This window comes from Emys orbicularis, chromosome 14, assembly GCF_028017835.1.
Source record: "Emys orbicularis isolate rEmyOrb1 chromosome 14, rEmyOrb1.hap1, whole genome shotgun sequence".
NCBI lineage: Eukaryota > Metazoa > Chordata > Testudines > Emydidae > Emys > Emys orbicularis.
The window spans coordinates 14,923,476-14,950,891 of record NC_088696.1 but is presented as its reverse complement, the minus strand read 5'-3'; positions in this window follow the sequence as shown (position 1 = coordinate 14,950,891).

Genomic DNA, 27,416 nt, shown 5'->3' with positions numbered 1-27,416 from the left:
TGTGTATTTTCCTACAGTATAATATAAAAAAATGAATCAAAATGATAAAGTCAAAACAAAAAAATTCTTATGTTAATCTAAAACATTTTGACATTATTAAAAAGAAGTTGAAACTAATAATTTTAACATTTTTCAGGCTAAAATTGTCATAAGAAACATGTTCCTGCTAAACATTTTAATTTTAATGAAACTGCATTTTCTGCCACAAAGCGTTTACACTGGGGAAAAAAAATGTTGACCTGCTCTACTAATGAACAAAAGTGATATTAAGAAGGAAGGAATAAAATCCCACAAATGCCTGAGGCAGAAAGTTGAGAATAAATAAATCAAATAATTGTATGTGTGTGTGTGCGCGCTTGCGCATGCATAAAATTCAGGATTTTATCCTAATCTGTGAGGCAACTGTGGAATTCTGCAGCAAAAAATTGCCCAACCCTTTGGGGCGAGGGCCGAATCTGCCTTTTCAGTTCTTAACTGTACTTGATCCTGTCTATCCTAGGTTTTCTTGAAGCTCCACCAGTATTAGCAGGCTCAATAAGATGCCAGTGGCCATTACTGTGTGGTGTGTATCTGATTCTGGCAGATTTAGATGATACAGTACTTAAAAATATCAATGGCTGCCTGGAGCCTAGCCTATGTTAGTGCTTTCACCATTTCTACCATTGGGAGAGCAGCAGCAGTCTTAGTAAAGGTGGGAAATTTTTCAAAAATGAAGTCTTGTGGTGAGGTTCTTTGAGGCCTGAAAGCAGAAAACAAATTATAGATTGCTCTCCTACTTTGAAAGGTAAAAAGGGATGGTTTGTGGTTAAAATTTAAAACATATCTGTACAATATCTTAGGATGGGTGAGGGAGGAGACAACGCCTCTCTTCCTATATTTAGTTAATTCTAAGCTTGACAAATTGATTTATTAAACTTTCCAAAAAATTTACTCTCAGGCTTACGTTAAGAATATAACTATGCTTACCAAAAGACAACTTTCCAAAATGCGGTAAGTACCTAAAAATAATGGAAGTGCCTTTTTCAGCCTGTGGTATTGAGTCCCAAGAACCCCTTAATGCCAAGTAGCAAAATGGTTACAAAAATATCCTAGTTCTTGTATGTATGTTCTGGTTCACCGGAGGATGTCACGTTAGGTCTTAAATAAAAGCCAGGATCACACTGATCTTTAATATTGTAACAAATCGTATGTATATATATTGTCTAGTGCAGGGATAGGCAACCTATGGCATGCGTGCCGAAGGTGGCACACGAGCTGATTTTCAGTGGCACTCTCACTGCCCAGGTCCTGGCCACCGGTCCGGGGGGCTCTGCATTTTAATTTAATTTTAAATGAAGCTTCTTAAACATTTTAAAAACCTTATTTACTTTACATACAACAATAGTTTAGTTATATATTATAGACTTATAGAAAGAGACCTTCTAAAAGTGTTGAAATGTATTACTGGCACGCAAAACCTTAAATTAGAGTGAATAAATGAAGACTCAGCACATCACTTCTGAAACGTTGCTGACCCCTGGTCTAGTGTGTGTAAATACTGAAAATATGTCTTAGTCTGTATCGAGGCAGGGTTAACAGACAAACAGGTTTTCTGTCAGACAAGCAATGTTTATTCACCTGTCTGCCTGTTGAGATGTAAATTAAGAATTGTAAATTACCACGACTATCCATTTACATAATAAGTCAACGGGGGAGGGGGAGAGTGATGGGGCTTATATTGTCTCTGAGTACAGACAATGAAATTTGGGGATAAAAGAAGACAACCCCCCATCCTGAACCTAGAAAGTAAATGAGCAGCGCAATTACATTCATGAAAAAGGATCACAACCGGCCTTGGTTGGAAACTCTGCAGAAGACTTTCAGTGTGACAAGACTTCTTTAGACAGAAGGTTAGTGTAAGTTAAGTTTAGTCTCCAGAAAGCATGTTATGACTTTGTTTTATATCCTTTTTCACTAGCTCTTGAATATTTGGGAATAAATTTAACCTTGTTTTTACTATGAATATAGGTAAGTGCTGTGTTATTAAGCAAGGTGCTGATCCTGAGTTGAATCATACAAGCTGATGTGCACACTGTTCCCCTGAGGACAGCAGACCTGGTATCCACTGAGTGTTCAGTGGATAAGGGGCTGGACACTACAGGTGAACACTTCAAAGGAACTTGGAGACTTGGTGTATCTATTGTTAACCTGCAAGGCAAAATAAGGCTGGCAGAGCCAGAGGAGAGTGATTGTGTGGCTAGCAGGCTGGGGATGTCAGGGAACTGATGCCCAGTTAATCAAAAGCAGATCTCTCTCCCACTGGAGGCGGGGTGGGGGGGAAGACCAAGGTGACTTTCAGTCCTGGGTATCCTGAGAACCGTCACAGCTATTATTTCAATAATAATCTGAATCCTTCCCTTGCTATCAGACATTGACTACCTCTTCCTGAAGCAATAGGTGGACCATGGGCCAAATCTGGACCGCCAGATGCTTTTGAATGGACCGTAAAATATTTTTACTTACTTTTTATTATCATTATTGTTATTGCGGTGTGAAAAATGTTTCTCTGGAGTCTGGAACTTGATTATACCTTAACCAAGAAATTTGGACTTTGACAAAAAAAATTGACTACCCCGGCTTAGGGCATGAACAAAGCTCCACCAACCCTGTCAATCATGCTATTTGCCAGAATGGTTAACTTTTTGTGCTTTTATATATATATATATAAAATATATATATAAAATACATTTTATATATATATATACACACACACACACACACACACACACATCGGACCCTCGCTAGAACGCGGGATTTGGGATCCATGCGCGGTTCCACATTAATGCAGGAAGCGCGTTAAAATGAATTGCAATTAAAGTAATTAAATTTGGGATCCATGGCTGCGACCGTGTTATATGCGAATTCGTGCTATATAGATGCGCATTCTAGCAAGGGTCCAGTGTGTGTGTGTGTGTGTGTATATATATGTATATAAAATATATATATTTTTTACAATGATAGGCCAACAATCTATCATTCTATACCCAACAGGGAAGACCAGTGGACTACTTTTCATTTGGTCCCTAACCTTTGACCTGTGCAGCTTGAGTGTCCCTAGTAGGAGTTCAAACTCCTACTAGCAATGTTATCAGGATCATTGGAACACACAAGCCTTCCTGCCACATCAAGGTGCAATCCCCAGGGAAGGAGTGTAAATAATAAAACAAAGTTATCCAAATCTGTCCTTCAAATAGAATCATAAAATCATAGAACTGGAAGGGACCTCGAGAGGTCATCTAGTCCAGTCCCCTGCACTCAAGGCAGGACTAAATATTATCTAGACCATCCCTGACAGGTATTTGTCCAACCTGTTCGTAAAAATCCCCAATGATAGAGATTCCACAGCCTCCCTAGGCAATTTATTCCATGGCTTAACCACTCTGACAGTTAGGAAGTTTTTCCTAATGTCCAACCTAAACCGCCCTTGCTGCAGTTTAAGCCCATTGCTTCTTGTCCTATGACCCCCAGATCCCTTTCCACTCCTGGGCAGTCATTTCCTATTTTGTATGTGTGCAACTGATTGTTCCTTCCTAGGTGGAGTACTTTGCATTTGTCCTTATTGAATTTCATTCTATTTACTTCAGACCATTTCTCCAGTTTGTCCAGATCGTTTTGAATTTTAATCCTATCCTCCAAAGCGCTTGCAACCCCTCCCTGCTTGGTACCATCCGCAAACCTTATAAGTGTACTCTTTGTGCCATTATCTAAATCATTGATGAAGATATTGAACAGAACCAGACTGAGAACCAATCCCTGCAGGACCCCGCTCGTTATGCCCTTCCAGCATGACTGTGAACCACTGATAACTACTCTCTGGGAACGATTTTCCAACCAGTGATGCACCCACCTTATAGTAGCTCCATCTAGGTTGTATTTCCCTAGTTTGTTTATTTAAAACCTGTTTGTCTAAGGAATGTCCAAGGAAAGCATTTCTTTGAGCTCCTAAGAATCTAATTTAAACACAAGTCAAAATAAAAACAATTTCCTGAAAGTTCCATTAAAAAAAAAACATATGCCTCCTTTTGGTATTTTATGTTATTTTCATCTTTCTGCTGAGCTTTTCCAAAATAGTGCCATATGGAGGATCGTCACAAAATCAACAGGGATAGGGAAAAGTATTTTTAAACCTATTTTACGCCACCATAAAATATAGTGAAATTCAGTAAACTAGTGCATTTAACCATTATCTGAGCAATAGAAAAGAGAGGCCAAATTTTCTGAAGGGCTGAGTTCCAGTTTAGGCACCATTTAAATTAGTGTTCTCAATGGGAACTGCTGAGTCCTAGGCACTTCTGAAAAACTGGCCCTAACTTTGGGTTCCAAGCACTTAAAAACATCCTGGCTCTTTGTAATTAAAAATGAGATATTGTTCCAATTTGCAAAGAGTTGGACAATCAGAATCAAATGTGATGAAATTCAACTTTAGGAAATACAATAATATTGCGTAAATTGATGGCAATGAAGATTGCTTATCTGGGCACACCATTCTTTGAAGAGTTCTAGGTATACAATTTATAGACACATTGACTTATATCTATGTGTTTATAACAGGTTCCTGAAAAGAAACAATGATTTCCTTGGACAATATTATAACCTCCTTACACAAGCCCTGTTTATTATATGTATATTTCAGCTAAAATTGAGAGATGAAGGTATAGGGGTGTTGAAATCTTCAAAGAAATTTCTATCCATCTTTTTATAGAGATGCTTCAGTTGTTTTTTTTATTTTCTTAATTGTTAACTTTAGAAATTTACACTACCAAAAACAAAAAGCAAGATAATTTTGACCAAAGTTACACAATTTTTTCCTCGTCTTTCATTAACTATAATTTAAAATTTATAATATGGTTTCACTTCTAGCAGCTTTAACTGACAAATGGAATTCTGTTCATTCGGTTCCTCTATTCTTGTCCAGACATGGTTTTCCATAACATTGCAGTCCTGCCTACATATATTCTGCACAGATGGAATTTTAACAGCTCCCAGGAATGAAAAAAGCCATTGGGCTTCTGTGCTCACCACATATGTAATTATGATTGGAGGGAGTATGTCAGCTCTAAATGATCTTCTTTGCAGCTGTCTTGCCTTCCTCAGCTCTCTTCTCTGCTGGGTGCTTTCTTTGTCTTTCTTTGGCTAAGTTCCTGTGGCTTGATTGTTGCCAGTTCTTGTGCTTCTAGGATGCTAGGCCTTCTTGCATAAAATCCTCTGTTTTCTTCTAGACTCAGTTGCCTAGTTGTTCTCTCCCTTGCCTCCTCCATAACTTGGCCTTTCACTTTATTTCAAGCCTAGGTTTTCTGATCCAAGATCTCTTCCCTTATCTTGTTTGTTGCTTGACAGCAGTACCAACACTACAAATACTATAGCCAGTGACTGATTTGTAATGAACGAGGTGTCGGGGCACAAGCAATTTTTTGGTTTACATTCATAACTGATGCAGCAAGCGCAGAGGTGCCAGGGCTATGAACTGCCGAGCATAAAGGTGCTGGGGCTCAGCCTTGGCAAGTCCTGGCCCAAATGAAGCACTGACGAGAGCCGTTTGACTTGATGAAGTTGTCTTTCAATTCCCCTGAAACCATCACAACACATGCCTCTTTCTAGCTTCTCAGCATCAGCTCTGTTTGCTAACTCTTCCTCTCCTTTTTCATACTGAACTCTTACTATTCAGCCCACCACTTTCAATCTGTTTGGCTCCCCAGGGTGCATAAGAACTATCTATTCAAACACCCACTCTCCTGGGGAACCTTATGGACCTTAACATAGTCATTCTGTTTGGAAGACTGAGTATGTTCATGATGTACTGGAACAAATCTCTTCTCCCCTCACCCCATTGCTACTTTAGTTCCAGTCTGAGACAGGTAAACAAAGGAAGCAGAACTGACAGATTGTGAAGATGATAGTGACTGAGTACAACACCACATTGAGCCAGCAAATGATGAACATAATATTACTAAATCAATCAGAAATGACACCACACATAAATAAAACATTTATTTTAAATGATTTCAAAATATTTTACAAACTCTCCTCTCAGTTCCACAAATGCTATGGCTATTGACTTCAGTGGATTGAATCTGCCTCTGAATCGCTTCACTCACTTCTGTGATGAAAGGTGAATCTGTAACAACAAATCTACACTACAATTTTAAGAAAAGGAAATACTGAATAACTTCTTCAGTTACAGAAGGGATTTAGGTAGGCAGGATTTGATTTTTCTATGTTGGAATTTAGCCAGGACACTTGTTCTAATACAAGAGCCTGGCAAAACCTGAAAGCATGGACTCCCTGAGAATTCAGCACTGTCTGTTTTCTTTTGCAGTTTCCAGTCCAAAAACTGACCAGGTCTGATGAGAAAATATGTTATGAGATCTCAGCCTAACACATCCAAAACTTTATCAGGTTCAAAGGAGGCTAACAGAGAACATCGGTACTGTAGGCTGCTAAAGGGCATCTTCCATATAGGCAGGTAAAGTCTCGTATGAGATTGGGATTTGCCTGGTATGTGACAGAAGAATATAATACTGTGATCCGTCAAACTTGTGAGTTCAATATTTTTATGTCTGTCAGACTGGACATCGGCTGACCCTTAATCTCCCCGGAGTCCTTAAATATCTTAGCATTCTGAAGTTGTGCACAGTCACCTTCATAATATATATTTATATTAAACTGGCTGTGCTGTTGCTGCATATCTGCTGGTTTTCTATTTTTTAGTATTTATATCAGCTAGATAGAAACAATTACTACCTGAAAAATATATATGTAGCACCTGTCATGGTTGCATAAACTAGTTAATGCACAAACATGAGGTTAGACATAATCCTCTCTCCCTAGCTGGGCTAAGATTGTTCTGCATATATACTAAGGTAGAAAAGAGGGTCGATTAATACACTGGTCATAACTTGCACAAAACTAGACTGGATCAAGCACTACAAAACATATTGCGTAACAATTCTCCTTTGTCAGAGGGAGGTAGCATGTATAATACTAGTTTTGTGTTTGTACAGCACCTAGCACAGTGTTGCCCTGCTCAATGACTGGGACTCCTGGGTGCAACAGCAGTACAAATAATAACAAGAATATTAGGATTCAGCCTTCTGGTTTTGGTAGGAATACTTGCTGAAAAAAAAATGGCAGAAACTAGTCCTTATGGATGGATAGATAGGATCATTGTATCCACCAAGTTGAATCAAAATATTATCTTCTTTCTTTTTTTGTGATTTTAAAGACTTGCTCACTTTTTTTTTTTTTATAGTTGCTGCAATGTAAGAAATAGGGTTGGTGGTAGCATGAGTAATTTGGGCATATCAGGCATTGTATTAAAGTGTTTGCGAGTGATTAGTTCATGTTAACTAGCAGCTATTTTATATTCTTTAAAAACAGAAAATGAGACACATCAAGTACAAAACACTAAACCAAATGGTGTGATCGAAATATACAGATTAGCCTCCAAACTGAGAACATCTCTATGGAGTGACCAAGTTATATCTGCCTGGTAGTATTTTAACATTTCTTGTTTTACTTTAAATAATCAACAAAGATAGGTCTAGAAGACTGAAAATTAGGTAACAGAATTTACCTTTGGAATTGTGCCCAATATTTGATGTGTGCAGCTTTTGTTTAAAGGATAGTTCATTTTAATATGATCAGAAAGTTACAATAAAATCTCTCATTTTTCTGGCAATATGATAGTTTAATTGAGTCCTTCATTACAAAATTAGAAAAATTTATACAATAAATATAGATGATCTGCAATACAACCAATTCATGTCACCTAAAACAAAATCACCTCACAATATGATTTTGATTAGATTGCTTATCTGCATATTTGTGATTAGCGTAGTGTATTGCAGCTATTTTCTTTGGGTGAGCTTTTAAAGAATTCAAGCATACCATCTTTTCTTGTCTACCAGCTGTTTCATTTGCAATACAGATTTGTTTGGGGGATTTAAAAAAACAACAACACCCCAGTGATTTCCTTGGAAACAGAATGTATCAACATACCAAATAGGTTGTGTGAATAAATGTATCTACAGTAGGTTTATTCATATACTGTAGCTTAAAATACCTTTGTGGAGCTAAGTCATTTAGGCCCCTTCTCCAAACATTCTAGTAACTCCATATGATACCAAAAAAGTCAATGTCTACTCTCATTTCCCATGCTCATTGCTCAAGAAGGCCCTTCTGCTTGGTTGCTAAGTCAACACAAATCAAACATAATCATACAAGTTTGTCCTTTATGTTTCATTGCACATGTTTCACCCTATTACCCAATGTCCTTTTGCTGGTGCTGGAAGCTTTTAATCTTGGCAACTAAGGCAGTTTTTGGTCCTATACCTGATCTTAAAGTCCAAACTAATCACAAAGATGTACAGATTTAAGGTCATTCTAGATTTTAAATGCTAATTGTTCTGCCAACAGTATTCATTTACGAGGCTTTTAAAGGCCAAACATAGATGCCATTTAATGCAATTGGCAGACATATTTTTCCTGAAACCAATTAACAAATATAACTACTCATTAGAAAAAGAAAATCAGATGCAAAGTATGGGTATTGTTCTGGGTTTGCTTTTTCAGTAGGAACCAGAGTCAAGCTGAAGCCATTTCACTAACCTTCTGAAGCTAGTGTGTAATTCCATTGAGGTTTGGAATTTTTTGCTTGGATGAATGTATTTATTTGGAACAGGGAACTACGTGTCCTGTGTAATATGTATGGACTCCTCTGTTTCTCAATGACACTTATTGCACCTCCTACAAAATTACTGAAGTTGTTTGACATCACTCATTTGTTGCTTGTTTGTTTTATATTTCTCTTATTTTTAATAGATTTTATAAAAGATTATTCCTAAGTTGTTAAATATTTCCAATATTCACACAAGTTTTAGCCTGTGAAATATTTTTAGGCTTCGAGAAATTGAGTATGTCCATGAGATTTTTCTTACACTCGTTCTCTCTAAGTTCACAGTAAGTCCTCAGAGAGTTGACCTGATACCTAACTCAGTAACATTTAAAAAGAAACTCTTTGGCACTGTGGGAACTCGTAAACCACTGTCAAGACAGCACACTTAATGTCCAATGACGTTAGAAAATATTTGCCCAGTTAAATGTTACTTTCTATTCATAGTCTTCAGCTCTAAGTTTCTTCAGTGTGTTGTAGGCCTTTACTAAAGCTTGTACATCCTTTTCATGAAGGAGATAGATAGCACTATATGATGGATAAAAAGTGCTTGAGACTTTAAATTAAAAAAAAGCTGAGTGCCATGGTTGCCATTAAAATATTTGTAAATGTCTATGGCATCAACTAACTGGAGCACCATATTGCCTGCACTAATTGTAAGGAATGCTACAAATGCGACAGCATTATCTGTTTTCAAAGGCAAAATATCAATTCCTGTATTTGAAATTTCTTGTCAAATATGATCATAAAACAGATTTTGATTTTAATTCCTTGAGTCACAATATGATGCCTGGTCTGCTCCTTCTCTTACTCAGGACTTGTGGCAAAACCACAGTTTAGCCCTAATTTCTCTATGCCTCTGTTCTTCATCACAAAATGGGAATAATAGTATTTCCTCTGTCTTTTCTATGTAGACTGTAAACTCTTCATGGCAGGGATTGTCTCATGGACTGTTTGTTCATTACCTAGCAAAATGATGTCCTGATGTCAGTGGTAGGCCTCTAGTACAGGCTCATTACTGGGCACTCTGTTAACCCCAGTGCAATATTAATGCAGTAAAGGGCTCCATAATTCCTCCATTTTAGAAAAGAGAAGGTCTGCCAGAGGTCAGAAGAGAACTGTCTGAGGAGTAGGCTTGTGAGTAGGAGCAACAAGCCAGAGGCAGCAGCCTGGGAATTGGTGTTGGAGAGAAGGCCCAGCAGCTGGGAGCTGGGACTGAAAGGCTGAGTGCCAGGCTAGGAAGGAGCCTTTAGCTGGCACGGGTGCGGCAGTGGCTCTGGCAGGCAGATATTTGGGATTGGCCTGCAAACAAGGGGCCATGTGGATGAGTCGAAACAAGATGATAAAAGGACTGAGCTGTGGTGGAGGACTCTGCAGATGGCCTGAAGAGTTCCCTTGATGCTTAGGTGAAGCATCCCTGTAGTGGACTTTCGTACCCCTATACTGGACTGCCCTTTCAGGTTAAGTTAGGACTCTTGATTCATCTTTTGTTTGTAACTTAAAGCCATTGTTTCCAGGCTGATTGTAACATTTATTTCTGACAGCCCCACTAAAGAATCATTTGCTGTCCATTGGACTCTGAGGGTTTGTCTGCACTGCAGCCTGGTGGTGTGATTACAGCTAGTGTAGACATACCTGAGCTAGCTTTAATATAGCTAATTTGGGTACCAGCACCAGTGAAGCTGCAGCAGCTGACGCAAGATTTTTGTGGTCCGGAAACTACAGGTGTGAAATCCTGGCCTCATTGAAGTCAATGGGGGTTTTGTATTGACTTCACTATGGGCAGGATTTTACCTTATTATGGCAAAATGATGTTCTAATACTTGGTGAGATAATAGTACAACATTCTTTTGCTTTCCATGGAAGAGGAATGGAAGTGATTCCCTGAGGTTTTTGAGTGCATCTTCAGGAGAATGAGAATATAATGAGAATCTAGATCAATGTCACAGGAGATTGAGAACAGAAGCCAGAGTTCAATATGCAAGTGATAATTGGCTGACATCCAGAAGGTCATCTGAGGAATTTTTTGTGTGTGTACTGGATTATTAGACATATAATATGTCAGTTAAGATTCAAAGGTTAAGTAGATTTTAAAAATCATCTGATAATTTTGTTGTTCACTGTTAAAATGATTCAGCTCTTTAGTTTGCTCTCTCTGAACATTACCAGGCTAATGTAATGATCTTGTGTGACTGCTTTGTAATAAAATGCAGATTTTTATTGAAACCCGTAATTTCTAACTACTTCCACTAATTAGCAATTCCTAGTGTTTAGTAATAAATTAAGCTTTATCTAAAAAATGTAGCAAATTACAATTGCCGATTCTGTCAATTTAATAGGACATTTCTAACAAATGCGTGGTTAAAATAAGACCCACTGAACTACTTTTCAAAGTTTTTTTGGGAACTGCACTGGGAATTAGATTTCAAGTACTGTGTATGATGTGTACTTTGCTGTAAGCTTCTCTCTCACATATTTTTTTTTCTCTCTATGCCTTATCATAAACTCCACACATCGGATATTCATTAACACTCCTTGCGGGTGTGATGTCAACCATTGTTATGTAGGTGCAACTCCATTGACATCAGTGGTGTTATTCTGGAGCAGTGCTGGAGTATTACAGCCGGAGAATCAGGTGCTCTGATTATTAAGTTTTGTCTACACTGCCTATTTGCCCTGGTTGCCGTCACTGGTACAGACCCCTAGTATTCACAGACAAAGCTGATAAAAGCCACAATTTGCACCAATGCAGTTTAAGCCTCCTTGAAACCAGATTAAGGTGTCCCACTCCATGCCATAGTTTAGTTTGGTTTGGCCTGTGTGCTGTAAGGGTTTGCGCTGGGTCTGCAACGCATACAGCTGGCCACTAATTATGGAAATCCCCACTGCATGTAAGGTGTTATTCTCCCCTGCCTTTACACCTTTATCAAGTGAAAGTAAAATGCTGGCAAGTCAGAATGGTAGCATCTTACATCCTCTTTGCATTCACGCTGAACAGGTGCAAATGACTCCAAAAGGTGGAATGCAGTGGAGAATTAGGCCTCCTCTGAATACAAAAGGAATTATATTTTATACTAACTTCAACTTATGACTTAGAAGTTAATGAAAACCATTCAAGTTCAGTACTTTAATCTCACAAATTGGTTTATCACAGCCTTGTGGCCACTTCTTGTTTTATAATAAGCATAGCACAAAATATCTGTAAAAGCTTACAAAATTAAACTAAGGAAAGTGTGTGCAATTTTGAGCTCATTAGGAGCAATTCATATTTTCATCTGTCTCATTAGAGATGTTTTCATGAACTGAGAAAGTACTTTTGAATCTGTGATTTTTAATTTTCCTGCCAACTGGCGTAAGCTTTTTGGGATTGTTATTTTCCTTTCATTTTATTCAAAATGCTAAAGGAGAAAAATCACACACAAGAGATAATAAGAAAAAGGAAGGCACTAAGAAACAAGTGAACTGCATGAAAATGATAAGGATTGCTACTTTATAGTGGGATTATTTAATATATATCCCTTTTCAGTACTCTGACTTATTATACAGAGAAAGATATACTGGAAATTGACTGAGAAGATGTAACTTGGAGTTAACACACACAAATGAAGTATATGGTCCTGGACATTAATTGACATTCCTGACAAAAATAATATATAACAGCTTTATGGTCAAGCATTGAAAAAGTGACATTGGATTCCATTAAGCTCCATATAACTTCAGTCAAATGTAGCACTCTTACCGTACAAAACAGAGCTGTTTCACTGTTGATAATAGCTATAGTAAACCATATGCAGGATTTGTGTTTTAATAATATAAGGCACATCAATATTTATTCTTGCATGACTGTATTTAGTAACTTGGTTATACTCCTGATCATTATTATATAAATCAGTGGTTCCCAAACTTGTTCCGCCGCTTGTGCAGGGAAAGCCCCTGGCAGTCCGGGCCGGTTTGTGTACCTGCTGCGTCTGCAGGTTCGGCCGATCGCGGCTCCCACTGGCCGCGGTTCACTGCTCCAGGCCAATGGGAGCTGCTGGAAGTAGCCAGTATGTCCCTCGGCCCGCATCGCTTCCAGCAGCTCCCAATGGCCTGGAGCAGCGAACCGCGGCCACTGGGAGCTGCGATCGGCCAAACATGCGGACGTGGCGGGTACACAAACCGGCCCGGACCGCCAGGGTCTTTCCCTGCACAAGCGGCGGAACAAGTTTGGGAACCACTGATCTAAATGTTCCTGGGGAGATTTATTTAAGAAAGATGGGTGACCAAGTATTTTCAATGTTTCAAGAACATATTAAGGGGTTTTGGTTGGTTGATTGATTGATTTATTTATTTATTTATTTATTAAGGCGAATGTAGTGTTTGTGATAGCCCTGGAAAAGGAAATTCTGATAATCCATTGAGCCATGTACCGTACTGCCCGAACTGTAGAATGAGCTTCCCCAGGCTGAACATCAATTCTAACTAAATCTGATCTAGGAAGGACCACTAGAGAGCTAGAAAGGTAATTTAGTCTCCATGTTATGTTAGTCCTTGTTCTTGGTACTGAGTCTGATAACAAGGGTGCTGATTGTACCCATAACTTTTGTGATGTGAACACCAGTCACCCACGGTTTGAATGAAGGCTGGAATCCCTCTAACTGCAAAATAAACAGAATGCCAAAACAACATATGGTGATTGTGTGAGGCTGAATTAGTTGGAGTGGGATTTTCAAAATCATGTAAGTGACTTAGGGGCACAAGTCCCATTGACTTTCCCTATGCATGGTGGGTTTTTTTTACAAGGGAGAAGTTACCCAGGCTGTTTCTAAAACAAGATACTTGGATCCCAGCTACAGCATAAAATATAGCTCCAAATCTGCAAAGGGAGCCACATAGGCAGATCTTTATAACCATGATGTAGTTAAATCACTAGATGTATTTATTTAAATCATTAGAACTTCACAAAGATGTAAAGCATATGCAGCCAGTTATGAACATTTAGAGCCAGTCTGAATGGTTTGAAATGGTCTTAACAGAGCAATAGATCTTTGTATTCCCTAAACATTTCAGACCATTCATAACAAGTATTTAAGACATATCAGCATGTAACAAAGAGGCGTGGCTGCCCTTGGAGATTGACATTGAGGGATGGCCGGATGCCCTCTGGTGGTTGGAACCAGGAAGGACATATTCACCACGCCATAAGCAGAGGGGTGGGACAGGAACAGGAAGTATAAAAGGCTGACCCTGTACAGGGCCGGCTTCAGGGTTTTTGCCGCCCCAAGCGGCGGGGGGGGGGGGGAAAAAGCCGCGATCGCTTTCTTCTTCGGCAGCACTTTGGCGGCAGGTCCTTCCCTCTGAGAGGGACCGAGGGACCCACCGCCGAATTGCCGCTGAAGAGCCGGACATGCCACCCCTTTCCCTTGGCTGTCCCAAGCACCTGCTTGCTGCACTGGTGCCTGGAACCGGCCCTGACCCTGTAGCTCAGTTGAGTAGCAGCTGCCAAAGGAGACGGATGTGTGCTCCCCACTGCTGATGCAGGAGCCTATTGAAGACTTCAGTTATCCTGAGGACTCGACTGAGCTACCAGAACTGCCAGACTCAACCAACACTGAGGAGCTGCTGGGGTTGCCACTGGTGGTATACCCTGAGGAGACACGAGACACTCACCGCACTGAGGAATCAAACCTCGGGAGAGTAGGAAGTAGCCCAGGGAAACTAGACAACTATCTGGTTGAGTGCTGGCTTGGTCAGTGTGTTGCGGGCAGATCCCCTCTGATCCAGTGGTGGACCATTCCGACACTCTTAGGGCCCTGGGTTGGGACATGGTGGAGTCAGGTGGGCCTGTTTCCCCCTACACTCTGCCACCCCACCATAGGTCAGGAGGCCTGTGTCATTCTACTGCCTGAACCCTAGATGGTGTTTGGTGCTCACCCCTGCCTGAAGGCTGGGCTCCTAGATGCTTACCTGCTCTACCCTGCTTGAGAGCTGGAGCTCTAGACTGCTTGGTGCCCCACCCTACCTAAGGGCCTGGGCCCCTGAATTGTTTGCTGCTCTAACTTGCCTGAGGGTTTGAACCCTAGAGACAGCTAATTTCCCCCTTGTACAGACTTCCGTTACAGGTGCGTGACAGCAAAGAGGCATGGCCGCCTTCAGATATTGACAGTGAAGGACAGCCACGCATGCCTGCATGCCTACACAGCAAAAGAGCATCTTTATGATCTAAATTATTTATTAATTATCATCATTATATTTTATTATTTCAATAAGCCTCTTTAGTCAATGGTTGTAAACCTTAAAAAGAGGGAATACAGTTGGGGACAGATAGATTTTTATCTATAAAATATACCAACAAGTACTTTGTTCCACTCAAAGGAATGAAGCTTAGTGCAAAAGGTAATCAATGCTCTAAAGAACAGCAAACGCTTGTAAAGTAAAGTACCTATGTACACATAAATACTCCCATTGCACTTAATACCAGAGGCTCATGATAAGAAGGTGTATAAACACTTATGAGATTGGGGCCGAGATACAGACAGTAATGTCTATAGTTAAGGTTGCCCAATATTTTTCATTGTTGGCCCCTGTTTTCAGTTACGTATAACTTCACCAAACTTACTATTTGGCCTCAAATTTTCTATGCCAGGAGTCTGCCTCAGGCTGAAACTTTTTGGGGACCTTTCAACCTTTTCCAAGATCAAATTAGGGAAAATATGTTGTTTTGCCCATGTTAAAAATAAATCTTATAATAGTTTATTTAAGAAGCTCAGATTGCTCCTATGTGTTTATAGTAGGGACTTGAAATTTGGCAGATGCTCATCTTGGTGGAAGGGATGTTCCTTTTGCTACCCCCACAATAATCACCCAAATTTGGACAAGTTATAACTTCTGACAAAATTGTGTTTTGCACTTGTTCAGTAGATACTTGTTATTTGACAGCTAAATACTTTGAAGATTCTGTCTTCATTGAGCAATGTTCCATTCCCCCACAACTCTTATGTGTCAAATGAATTGTGCATGTGTCATTTGTACAGAGTGACTGAGCATGGTCCAACTAAGTCTTACAGAGATAGAGCAGGACTTTGCTTGCAATTACTCCTCCTAGAGGCTGCCGAAGTGTCAAATACCAGAACCGAGAACAGGGGTCTTGTAGACAACAGCAACATTCACTACATAATTGATTCATTCTCAGAGAATAGTCCATCCTGTGCACTGAATGAGACAGGGTTTTGTGGAAACAATAGTATGTGGTTTTAAAAAAAACAACAACCCTGTGTCATAAAGTGTATGGGACAAATTAGGTGTGCATGGATAGGAAATGTCAAAATTAAGGTTAACTTTTCAGTGCTTGAGTTTGCAACCTTAATATTCTTTTAATGTAGTGTTTTGGGATGTATGTAAAGATTGAATTGTTTCGTTTGGCTTTACTACTTCTACTATTACTACTACTTAAAAAACACAAATGAATTTAGTCCTCATGAAGGCACCAGTGGCATTTCACTGGAAAACAACTCTATTTCTCTAAGGAATAGTTACCTAAAGCTTTTGGTGTGTCTCAAAACGGATAGGGAGGCAATCACCTCAAGCGATCAGTGATTAGTTCAACTTCCGTTCCTATACAGTCCTCATTTTTTCTGCTGAGATTGCCAGCAAGGGTATAATTTAGAGCAAGTCATGATGGTGGTTTTGTAATGCAGACATCCTTCTGTTACAAACTGAACTGAGATGGCCAACAAACAGCCATCATGTCGGTCATTGATTTTTGCATGTGCAGTTGCAGGCCCACACAATATTATATAGAAATGCAATATTTTCTTTCTCTTCAGATCTATGACTTGCCATCACTATGTACTGAGCACATGATGGAAAACTCTGAAATATCATGCTGTAATCCCTTGGTAAATGTCAATTTTTTCATAATAACAAACCATCAATCTGTGTCTTCACGAGTGTCCACACATAGTAGAACAGCCAGTGAATGTCTTGCTTTTATTTACTGATGCATTCATGCAGTTCGACTTAGGTAGGGTGGGGGCTAGTCATTTTCTGTAGGATAACCAATGGACAGTACGCTATATTATTTTAAAATGTTATTCAAATATACCTTTTGGTAGATAGAGTGAGGCATAAAATAAAAGTTAAACGCCTCTTTGTAATATACTCCAGTTCTTAAACTGTTTACTTTATGAGGGCTTGCCACAGAGTAGATTAAAATGCCTGCTATTCTGCAATTTTGCAAAAATATCTCAGCAAATAGTCATAAATCTGTCAAATATTGCAACTCAGTTTGGTATTCTGTACTAGGAAAATGAACTCAATAGCCATATAATCTTACTTTCCAATATAACTGAACTCTAGAAAACATTTCAGGAAGCATGCAGGCCTAGAGATCAAATAAAAACTAAGTATCCTAGATATGAAGGAGTTTATGATGGCACAACTTTTGAGATTGGTATTTCTCTTTTTATTAATTCTTGTAGAACTCCTCAATATTTTTCTTTTTACTTTGGTTTAGTATCTCAGCTTTCACTCTCTGTACAGTAATATTACTTTTAAGAGATTTTTTCCCTCCAAATAGGCTGTTTGGAGTTATTCTTTAATTTGAAGTATCACTATGATTCAGTTCATAGACATTTCACTTTATAAATACCAATTTTCTACTTTTTATCACTGTGCTTTATCAAACAAGTGTTAGCTCTTTCAGCAAATCTGAAACTATATTTAAGTGTTAGAAATCTTGATATTTTTAAAATTTGAAGTTTATCAGAGTGGAATGCACCTGCCCTCGATTCAGCAGAACATTTAAGCACATAATTAAGCCCCACTGACTTAAGCACATGCTTAAACTTTAACATGTTTCATTCCTTTACTGAACTGAAGACACCACCACAGAAGTGGCAGCCTTGAAGGTAAATTGGCCTAAATACTGAAGTCAGTGGGTTTCCATAGGAGTGAGTAGGGGGCAGAAACTGGCTCAGTAACTTTATCCTTCAATTATATATTGCTGAATTTTTTTATGTGTAGAAGAATTAATTCAAAATACTACCAAAACCAAAAGAAACGGTTGGCCAGACTCTCAAAGGATCTCAAAGCACATGCACAACACATCCACTTGTGCACACAAAATATCCTATATTTGCATGTACAATGGCTAATTATGTGCAGAAGTATCCATTTTGTGGGTAAAATGCATCCCGGTACAAAGAGCAAATGATTTGATAATAACAGTGAGATTTTTGCAATCTGACCTTAAAATAAATTTAAGGGTTTTTGTTTTTGTTGTTTTGTTTTAGTCAAAATAACTATAGTATATTTCCAAACAATAGCAACAAGTTTATTTTATTTCTAACCAATCTTAGTAAAATCTCTTAAATCACAGGAGAGAAACTTATACTACAAAAAGTATGCCTTACAAAAAATCCAAGTCACTTTGCACTTCGCATAAAAGGAGAAACCATCAATGACACGAGCAAGATTTTTGCAAAAAGTGCCTGAAACCCATTTCATCCAAGGCAACAACCAGCTGGTCATTCTTACCGAGGCCAGCATTACAGTCTGCCCTGAGTTAAGGAGCTTCCCCCAGCAGCAGATCAGGAAGGGGATTGCGACTCTGGGCCCTATTTCACTGCCTGATTTCCTGCCTTGTTCTGTTCAAACACAGACGGAATGATAGTGCCACCCCCAAAGAGCTTACAGTCAAAAGGTTAGATATGACAAGTGGATCAGACCATGAGGGGTAGGATGTGAGTTATTCTGAGCCAATAAGGAACAGTCATCACAACTCTCAGCCTGCCTAGCTGCTCTGAAATTGAAGTTATATGTGTTCATTATAGCAGAAGTGATGCACCGCATGAGCCGTGTGGTGCCGGCTCTCCCCACTGTGCTGTGACTGGTGAGCCAGGTAGTACACACTTGTAAGAGCGAGTCATAATTCTGCCTCTCATTGTTCCTTAGCTTCCACTGAGATAATGTTTAACATGCTTCCCCCAGTGGAATGTCAGGGGGAGATGAGGAGGAGAGGGACCATTAGTTAAGCACCACCCGACTTCCTGTGGGAGAGTGTGCCCCTGTTGGTGCATAGGGGTGGCATTTGCATTCCCTGCCCAAATCAGGAGTGAATTGAGCCCACAGACACTCATGTTTTTTAACATGAGATGTACATGTTAAAATTAGTGCACTAATATTTGCCCCAAATTGGAATATACAAGTATACATAAGAGAGGCAGAGAACCAGCTGACTCTGCTAGGGAAGGTGCCCCTATATAGAAAGGAGGAATAAATTTGCCAAATTATTAAAAGATCCACTATTTTTTTAGCCTTTTAAGACCTTTTCTTGACAAAAATTATAAGGCTGCTCACATATAACCAGGTAGTAGGAAAACCTACAACACTTTTATTTATTTATTTCCACCACGTAACTGTGGTGCTGTTGCACCATAGTTGTGGTGTACAGCAGGTGTACAATTCAGTGTTGCTGAAATAAATTCAGAGTAAGAATGTTGTAAAAGAGTCAGTGTCCTTATCTGGTAAACTTTCCCTAAGGAATTATTACAGCTTTGAACACAATCATCCCCCCAAAACAACAGCAATATACATTTTGTTTTCAGGATTTAAATTCTAAAGGCTAAACTTTTGGCCCAGTCCCCACCTATGAGCACATCGGCAAGGCAAAATGTACTCTGATAGGCCATGTCAGTTGTCTTCATCTGCCTCTTTCCATACAATGTCAGGGTGTGGTAGGTGGGGTCAACCCAGCATGCTGCAGGTTATTGCAACATGCAATGGAATTAGTGTGTTCTATATTAAGTCTACTGATTTCCCGCTGCTCTAAGAACTATTTCTTGTATCTGGTGCTGCCATTGACTTATTCTGTTACCTTTGCCAAGTCCATTAACTTTCCCCTTCCTGACTTTTCCCAGATGTAATGGAGATAATAACTTCTACCTCAGTACTGAAGCTCATGATACTCGTAAGGCTGGGATATGGGTGGTTTGACTCAGGCCCGCATAATGTAATGTAGATGCAGAAGCCCCAGGTTGCAATGCAGGGTTCAACAATTGCTAACCTAGGATTACAAATGAGTGTAGGCCCTCAAACCCTAGGTTCATAAATCCAGGTCTGCTAACTAGAGGTCTACTAATCCAGGGTTTACACTGAAGTGTAGACATATCCTTGGAGACATTCCTTGGGATGAAAAACACTAAGTATAAAGCTAGTGATAACTAGTACTTGCCTGGTGTGCTACTGTGGTTCTAAAAACCCAAAGCTCTTGGTAACTATTACTCTTGGTGAGGCAAGGGAGGAAATAAATCAATGGGGACAAGGCCGTCCGATAGATAACTGGCACAACAGTACACTACAAGATTTCACTTAATTTAGTGTCCAGCATTTACACACATCCAGAACAGGTTAGTAAAACACCCCCAAAATCAATAATTACCAAAGTCTGGAGTGGTCTTCAAGTGGTACGACAGCTGTCTGATTGGCCAGTCTTTCAGCTGCCTTTGGGGTCCTTCCGATATGTCTACAAAATGTTCCTGAAGAATCCAACTACCCAATTCTTTCTCTCCTTATTTATTTGGGTTAGTATAACAATAACATGTCAATAAAAAAAACTTGTTAAGCAAACAATTTCAAAGTTTAAACAAGAGGTTTCCTCAAACCATTAATTAGACAGATGAGTTTTTGCACAGCCCGCATTTCTTGAGTGCCCTGACAAACACATCCCAAATGGCAGATATAAATAAGCTTCCTGTTTTTCTAAAACACATGCCTCAGCAATTTCAACAGAGATCTTATCAAGAAAGAGAGGGTCAGGGTCTCCCCCAACCCCCCTCCCCCATGCTGCTTGCTTAGTTATGCTAAGGCTATTGCAGAGTCCTACTAAGACCTACTGATTTAGCTGGTTTTGACCATAAGCATAATAATTGATATCCCAATTATTGATAGTGGTCCAGGCATTTTGCTGGTCTGACAAAATATCCCCATACAGGTGGATGGTAATATACATACTTACTTGACTGTAGAAGTGTCTTTCCCCTTGTCCAGTCAACCACTCCCATTCTGGTCATTGTGTGCATCTGATCAGGTTAAATGGGGCTATCGGCCAGGCTAGTCTCCCAGATTACCATGCTCCATGCATCCTGACTTTAATGGGAATTTGTGGCTGTGCTTCCCCCCCCCCCCTTTTCTTTTTTTCTCTTCCCCATAAGCATGTATTTTCCTGGACAAGATTTAGTTTTAGGAATATAACCATAAAATATTAAATCTAACAATAATTATATGTCAAATGGAAACTTTCCATTTCTGTTAAGAAATAAGAGACACATTAGAGACTGTGTATGAGTAAGAAGAGAGGGAATTGATATATAAAATTTCTAAGCAACACTCCAGTGATATCAGTCGGAAATTTACCTAAGATAGAAATTCCGGTTCAGCAAAGAACTTTTAAACATTAAAGCTAGGATTTTCAAAGGGGCCAAAGAGAATAAAGCATCTAATTCTGTTGACATTCAATGGAATTGCAATAACCTTTCTAAAAGATACTCTAGTATGACCACAAGTTACAGGACTCGATGCAGGCAGGGCTGGTGCAAGGATATTTTGCGCCCTAGGCGAAACTTCCCCCTCGCACCCCCCCCCCGACCAGGGGAACGCTGCCGGCAGTGCGCGGACCCAGGGCAACCCCTGGGCTGCCGGTGGCTCGCGGACCCAGGGGAACCCCTGGGCTGCCTGCCGGCGGCTCAGACTCCCTCTCCCTCCCAGCGCAGCGGCCGCTGGAACGCTTTAAAAAAAATTGGGGGTGCCACTTTTTGGCGCCCCCAAATCTTGGCACCCTAGGCAACCGCCTAGTTGGCCTAAATGGTAGCACCGACCCTGGATGCAGGAGTTACTGGATGAAAATCTGCGGTCTATGCTATGCAGTGTAACTAGATGATGATGATGATGATAGTAGTCCCTCAGGTTTTAAAATCTATGAAAAATCAGCCTAATTTCCTGTCTCTGTCTTTTATTATTATTATTTTATTATTACTTTAATTAAATGTTCAGGGCCTTCTTTGAAGGAAATTGCATTTCCTAAGTAAGGATTGGGTATAGACTCTACTATTGAGCCCTCTATAAAATTACTTTTTAAAAAAGTACCCTGACCCCTTTACTGTTTTTGCATCTGGAAGCAAGTTGAAGAAATTCAATTGAATTAATTTGCCAAAAACACAAATTTGTGTTGCTTCTTCCAGTGGATGACATCTTTGACTATAAGAGCTAGCATGGTAGAGATGCTAACTGGGGGAATATGCAAGTTCAGAACAGGACAGAACACAGTGGCCAAGTTGTTCAAATCTGAGATGCCTTCAGGATGCAAGTTTTGGTCCTGATATTAGTCTTCTTTCCTGTGTTTAAAGGAATTGTATGATATTTTTTGGCTGGCAATGTTATCATAGTAGTGCTGGTACTTAGGGGGCAGGGGAAGAGAAGGGCTATGGGGTTGAAATATGGAATTTCACAAAATCCCCATGAAAATCTACAGTAATATACAAGGTTGTGAATGTCTTTGTACCTCTAAGGTACAAAGGAGTAGACTAGTAATTTCAGAGGCAAACCTTGCAGATGAGGATGAAATTTCTGCATTAGGAATGAACCAAGACAACCTCAGATTTTGTCTGTTTTAGGCTTAAGAAACTATAAAGGTATCCATAACTGAATAAGATGAAGGACAGTTGTGCATACAGTCAATATAATTGATTTAAAGGATCTATAACAGGGGTCGGCAACGTTTGGCACATGGCTCGCCAGGGTAAGCACCCTAGCGGGCCGGGCCAGTTTATTTACCTGCTGACGCAGCAGGTTCGGCCGATCGTGGCCCCCACTGGCCGCGGTTCGCCGTCCCGGGCCAATGGGGGCGGCGGGAAGCGGCACGGGCGAGGGATGTGCTGGCTGCGGCTTCCAGCCACCCCCATTGGCCCGGGACGGCGAACCGCGGTGAGTGGGGGCTGCGATCGGCCGAACCTGCCGCGTCAGCAGGTAAATAAACTGGCCCAGCCCGCTAGGGTGCTTACTCTGGCGAGCTGCGTGCCAAATGTTGCCGACATCTGATCAATAAGGACTGACTAGAATATCTTGGCATTTTCCATGTATGTTAGAAATGTTATATTTTATAATTGGGGAAACATTGGAAGCTGTTGGATCCAAGCCCTCAGTGGAACAAATTGCATGTATTTGAGAGAAACAGGGTCTGAACAGTTAAAGTACATGGGGACCCATGAAAACACTGCAAAATTTATACAACAGAGCGGAGAACAAGTCTCCTAGGACTGTCAGTTGCACTTTTCCGGTTACATAGGCCATGACTGACACCAATGCAAAATTCCAAATAAAATAAAAGGAATTTATGGGTGATCTGTGGTGTCAAATGCTGACAAAAGATGCAGCAACAGCATATACTGTCTCAGCAGCCACATTAAAGACCCTGCACTTGCGCATAAGCAACGGTGGAATTGTGATGGCAGATTGAAACTTTCTTTAAACAATGAAACATTTGAAGTAGTTAAAGAAACTGCCAAATTATAATCATCTCAGCCACCTTTTGAAAAAAAAAAAGCAGGAGAGAAATGTTAACTCGGTCTTTGTGAGTGAAACTTTTTTCTTCTGAAAAGTAAGAATTATTTCAGTTTTTCTAAAACAATATAAAAGGTAAACTTGAGTTCAGAAAAGATTAAATATGTTAGGGACAAAGGGGGATGGTGGGTTAACCTGCTAAGCCTTTCATTTTTGGAAACCTGAATTCAAATAATCCTGGGTCTCTTGCAAAATGAGTTTGTTGAATTAAGCATAGTCCTTGGTAGATGTTCACATTGCGAAACAATGACATAATATTGTATGACATAAGTAATAAGTGTCCTAGGCTAACTGTTTAGTATTCTAAACCCCAGTAGTGCAGAAGAGAAATTTGGGGCCCAATATGAGGCACCAAAAATCAGTGGTCATTTTTGCAATTCCTGGCTTTTATTATTTTGCTTTAACTTGTATGAAGGATGTCAATCATGAGCACAATCTGTTTAACAAAAAGCACACAAACAAAAAAACCTGTAGAAAAGGGCAGCACCTCCCACACCATACAGCCCTTCAGCCAGAAACACCAAGAAATCCCCATCTTTCAGCTCCTCCAAAACAGCCCTATCTTCAGCACACCTCAGCCCTCTTCTAATGTCCAGGCACAAGTCTGAGCTTTGCAGCACGTTCTGAGATCAATAGGTTCAGGCTATTTTGGCCATGAGAGGGAGCAAGGTCCAAAGTCAAGAGGCCCTTAGTGAGAATCTCCTGCCAGTAGCCCCTTTTCTTCAAACCAAGGAGGCTACAGCTCAGGGAACTCCTGTTTTTGGAATAGCAGTGCTATGACTTGGGGAGAGAGGAGGTCTTTTAGAAATTAATTTAGGCCTTTATAAGCCAAAACCAGGTTTTCCAGGTTGACTTTATCGGAAGTCTACAAACAGCCAATGTATATCATGTGCTTTCAATTAGATTCATTTAAGAAGCCAGGTGTTGCATTGTGGACTAGCTTCATCCTCTAAAAGGATTTAAGGGGTAGGCCCATATAGAGGATACTGCAGTTTTCCACTCTAGAGATGACAAACTAAAATGGTAATGAGGTTCAAAATGAAAGAGCGAGTTGCATTCTCCTGATCACTCTTCTATGGAAAAAAAGCAGTTCAGGTCACTTCTGTGGTATTGGTGCCAGGGAAGATGTGTTACTGGGGATTGTTCCTTTAAGGACTGATCTTCCCAGACAGAGAGACACTGAAGCTCTTGTTACTGTTACACTCAGCCATTGGGAACTGGACACAAAGTAAAGGAGGTCTCTTGCAAGCACCTTAAGCACTGAGGTGATCACTGAACACCACAGTTGCCAGTTGATCATCTAAGAGCAATTGAGATCCTAACATGTGAGTGACAAAAAAGTGGCTGATATAAACTTTGCCATATCATCTGGCTCCTTCCCACAAACTACCCTCATCACCTCAGTGTTTTGGGGACAGAGTCTAAATTTAGACCTATAAAATGTATGTAAGATAGGATTGACTCAGTGGGTAGAAAGAAACAGATGCTGGATAATTCTTAGTCCTTATAGTCAAGAAAAAGGAAAATGAAAACATGCCAAATCCTACTCACCTTATGTGAGGTGCATGCCTGTGGGTGGTGGGTAAGTATTCTTCAGTGGCATGGCTTTCCATTTCCTTGTTTTTGTGGGTTTCGGCTCAGCTATACCAGATAGGTAGCAACCTTAGCTGCTTCACAACCAATTTGTGCGTGTACTACAAAAAGAGCTCCCTTCCCATAAAGTAGAGAGAGACCAAGAGGGAAGCACATAGGGCCTATGGGTGAAATTCTGGCCCCATAGAAGTCAAAGGCAAAACTCCCATTGGGGGAGATTTGACACTGTCCCTCTCCAGAAAGCTGTTTATGCCACTGTTTTCTTTGTGAAAATTTTGAGGCAGCTACCTCCGATGAGAGTTTGAAAGACTGTGGAGGCTTTATCACTAGTTTAGGCAAACTGAGATAAAGCCCCTGACAGGGGAAACTTTTACTTTTGCTTACAAATCCTATGGATGTTCCTTTTATGTATTCCTCCCCTCACTCCTCATTTGCCACATAGTGCGATATCCATGGTTTTAAAACTCAAATATAGGCACAAAAATTGCTTAGCTATTTCAAGTTTTTCAAAATCTCCCCTACTAAGCAAATACTAGTGCTCACTGCATAAATCCATGCACTGGTATTCATACTGGGCCCAATACACCCAGCATTGAACTCAATATCTCCCACTGACATCAATGAAAACAAGATCTCATGTAATTATGTCTGGCATTTCTTTTTATATTGCTATGAGATTAGATACTGGAATGCAGATTAACGCCCAGTCTTGTACAGTTATTTTCTTTTTTTATTTAAAGTGTTGCATTTGATATATAGTATATGAACAAAGATAATATTGGTATGTATTTTATATCTCTTTAGAGTCTGATGTTACAGCCCTTTGTGCCAGATTCTGATCACAATTAAATGAGCCTAATTCCAGTCTGTCTGTCTCTAGTGTTTCCTTATCATGCATCATTCTAATACCTAAGGACTGACTTAATTCAGTCTAATAATAGTTACTAAATTGATTTAAATAAAATTACAATGGTCTAAATCCAGAGTAAATTGAGAGCATAATTGACCCAATCTACTCACAAGAGCAAGAGCTGCAGTATCAGGCTTATTTATTTATTTATGTTTAAATCACAACGGAAGTCTTACTGTTTCGAGACACTGTTTCAGACACTGTAGACATCCTCCCAGCTTATCTAGTAGATTCAAAAATGTGCAGTCTGGAGACAGGAACCAGTATAAAAAGTTTGAACCATTAAGATCTTTACTAATGATTTCTCAACTTGATGGTGCTCTGTTCAGACCTTATATTGATCACTGTTTGTGGCTTTGCTCTAGGATTACTTTTTTTCTAGTAAAACATACCTATTTAGGCCCTGATTCTCCACTCCCTTTCACTGAACTGGTTTGATAGCATTTTACATCTTCTTTCCCACAATGAAAATGACAACACAAGGAAGAATCAAAATATGTAGAAACTTAAAAGATGCTCTTACTCTCTACCACAGAAAAGTCTCCCCCTCATTTCAGTGTATGTCAGTGTTGTTACTTTGTTTTTCTATACACCATCACTGTTGTTCATTTTGTGTATACCTCATTGTTGTGATTATTACCATGCAGTAGGAAAGTTACTTACAATCCAGTACCAGGTTGGTTACGTCTGATTGAGAGCAGTAAACAAGCCCATTGGCAATGTGACTGAAATACTATAGTTTGTGAGTGGGTGACAGAAGCTGTGTCTCACAAAACTTGATACTTGGCAGAGCTCCTGTAGCAGCATGTTAGAAACTGGCTAATCAACATACCTCTGCTCTTCCACATCACTTTCTCAAATACAAAAAAGCCATATTGTATTGTCAGCCTACAGAGACAATAGTCCAGAAATTGTCATATGTGTCGGTTGATTATCATTAGAAGTTATAGAATCGTAGAAACATAGGGCTGGGAGATGGCCTCAAAAGTCAACTAGTCCCCATCCCACCCCTTCGCCACCCCTTCCTGGGCTGAGATAGAATTAAGTATAACTAGACCATCCTGACAGATGTTTGTCTAACCCAGGGGTCGGCAACGTTTGGCACGCGGCTCGCCAGGGTAAGCACCCTAGCGGGCCGGGCCAGTTTATTTACCTGCTGACGCGGCGGGTTCGGCCGATCGCGACCCCCACTCGCCGCGGTTCGTCGTCCCGGGCCAATGGGGGCGGCGGGAAGCGGCGCGGGCGAGGGATGTGCTGGCCGCGGCTTCCCGCCACCCCCATTGGCCCGGGACGGCAAACCGCGGCCAGTGGGGGCTGCAATCGGCCGAACCTGCCGCATCAGCAGGTAAATAAACTGGCCCGGCCTGCTAGGGTGCTTACCCTGGCGAGCCACGTGCCAAACGTTGCCAACCCCTGGTCTAACCTGTTCTTAAAAATCTCTGAGGATGAGGATCCACAGCCTCCCTACGTAACCTGTTCCAGTGATTAACTATCCTTGTTAGGTATCAGAGGGGTAGCCGTGTTAGTCTGAATCTGTAAAAAGCAACAGAGGGTCCTGTGGCACCTTTAAGACTAACAGAAGTATTGGGAGCATAAGCTTTCGTGGGT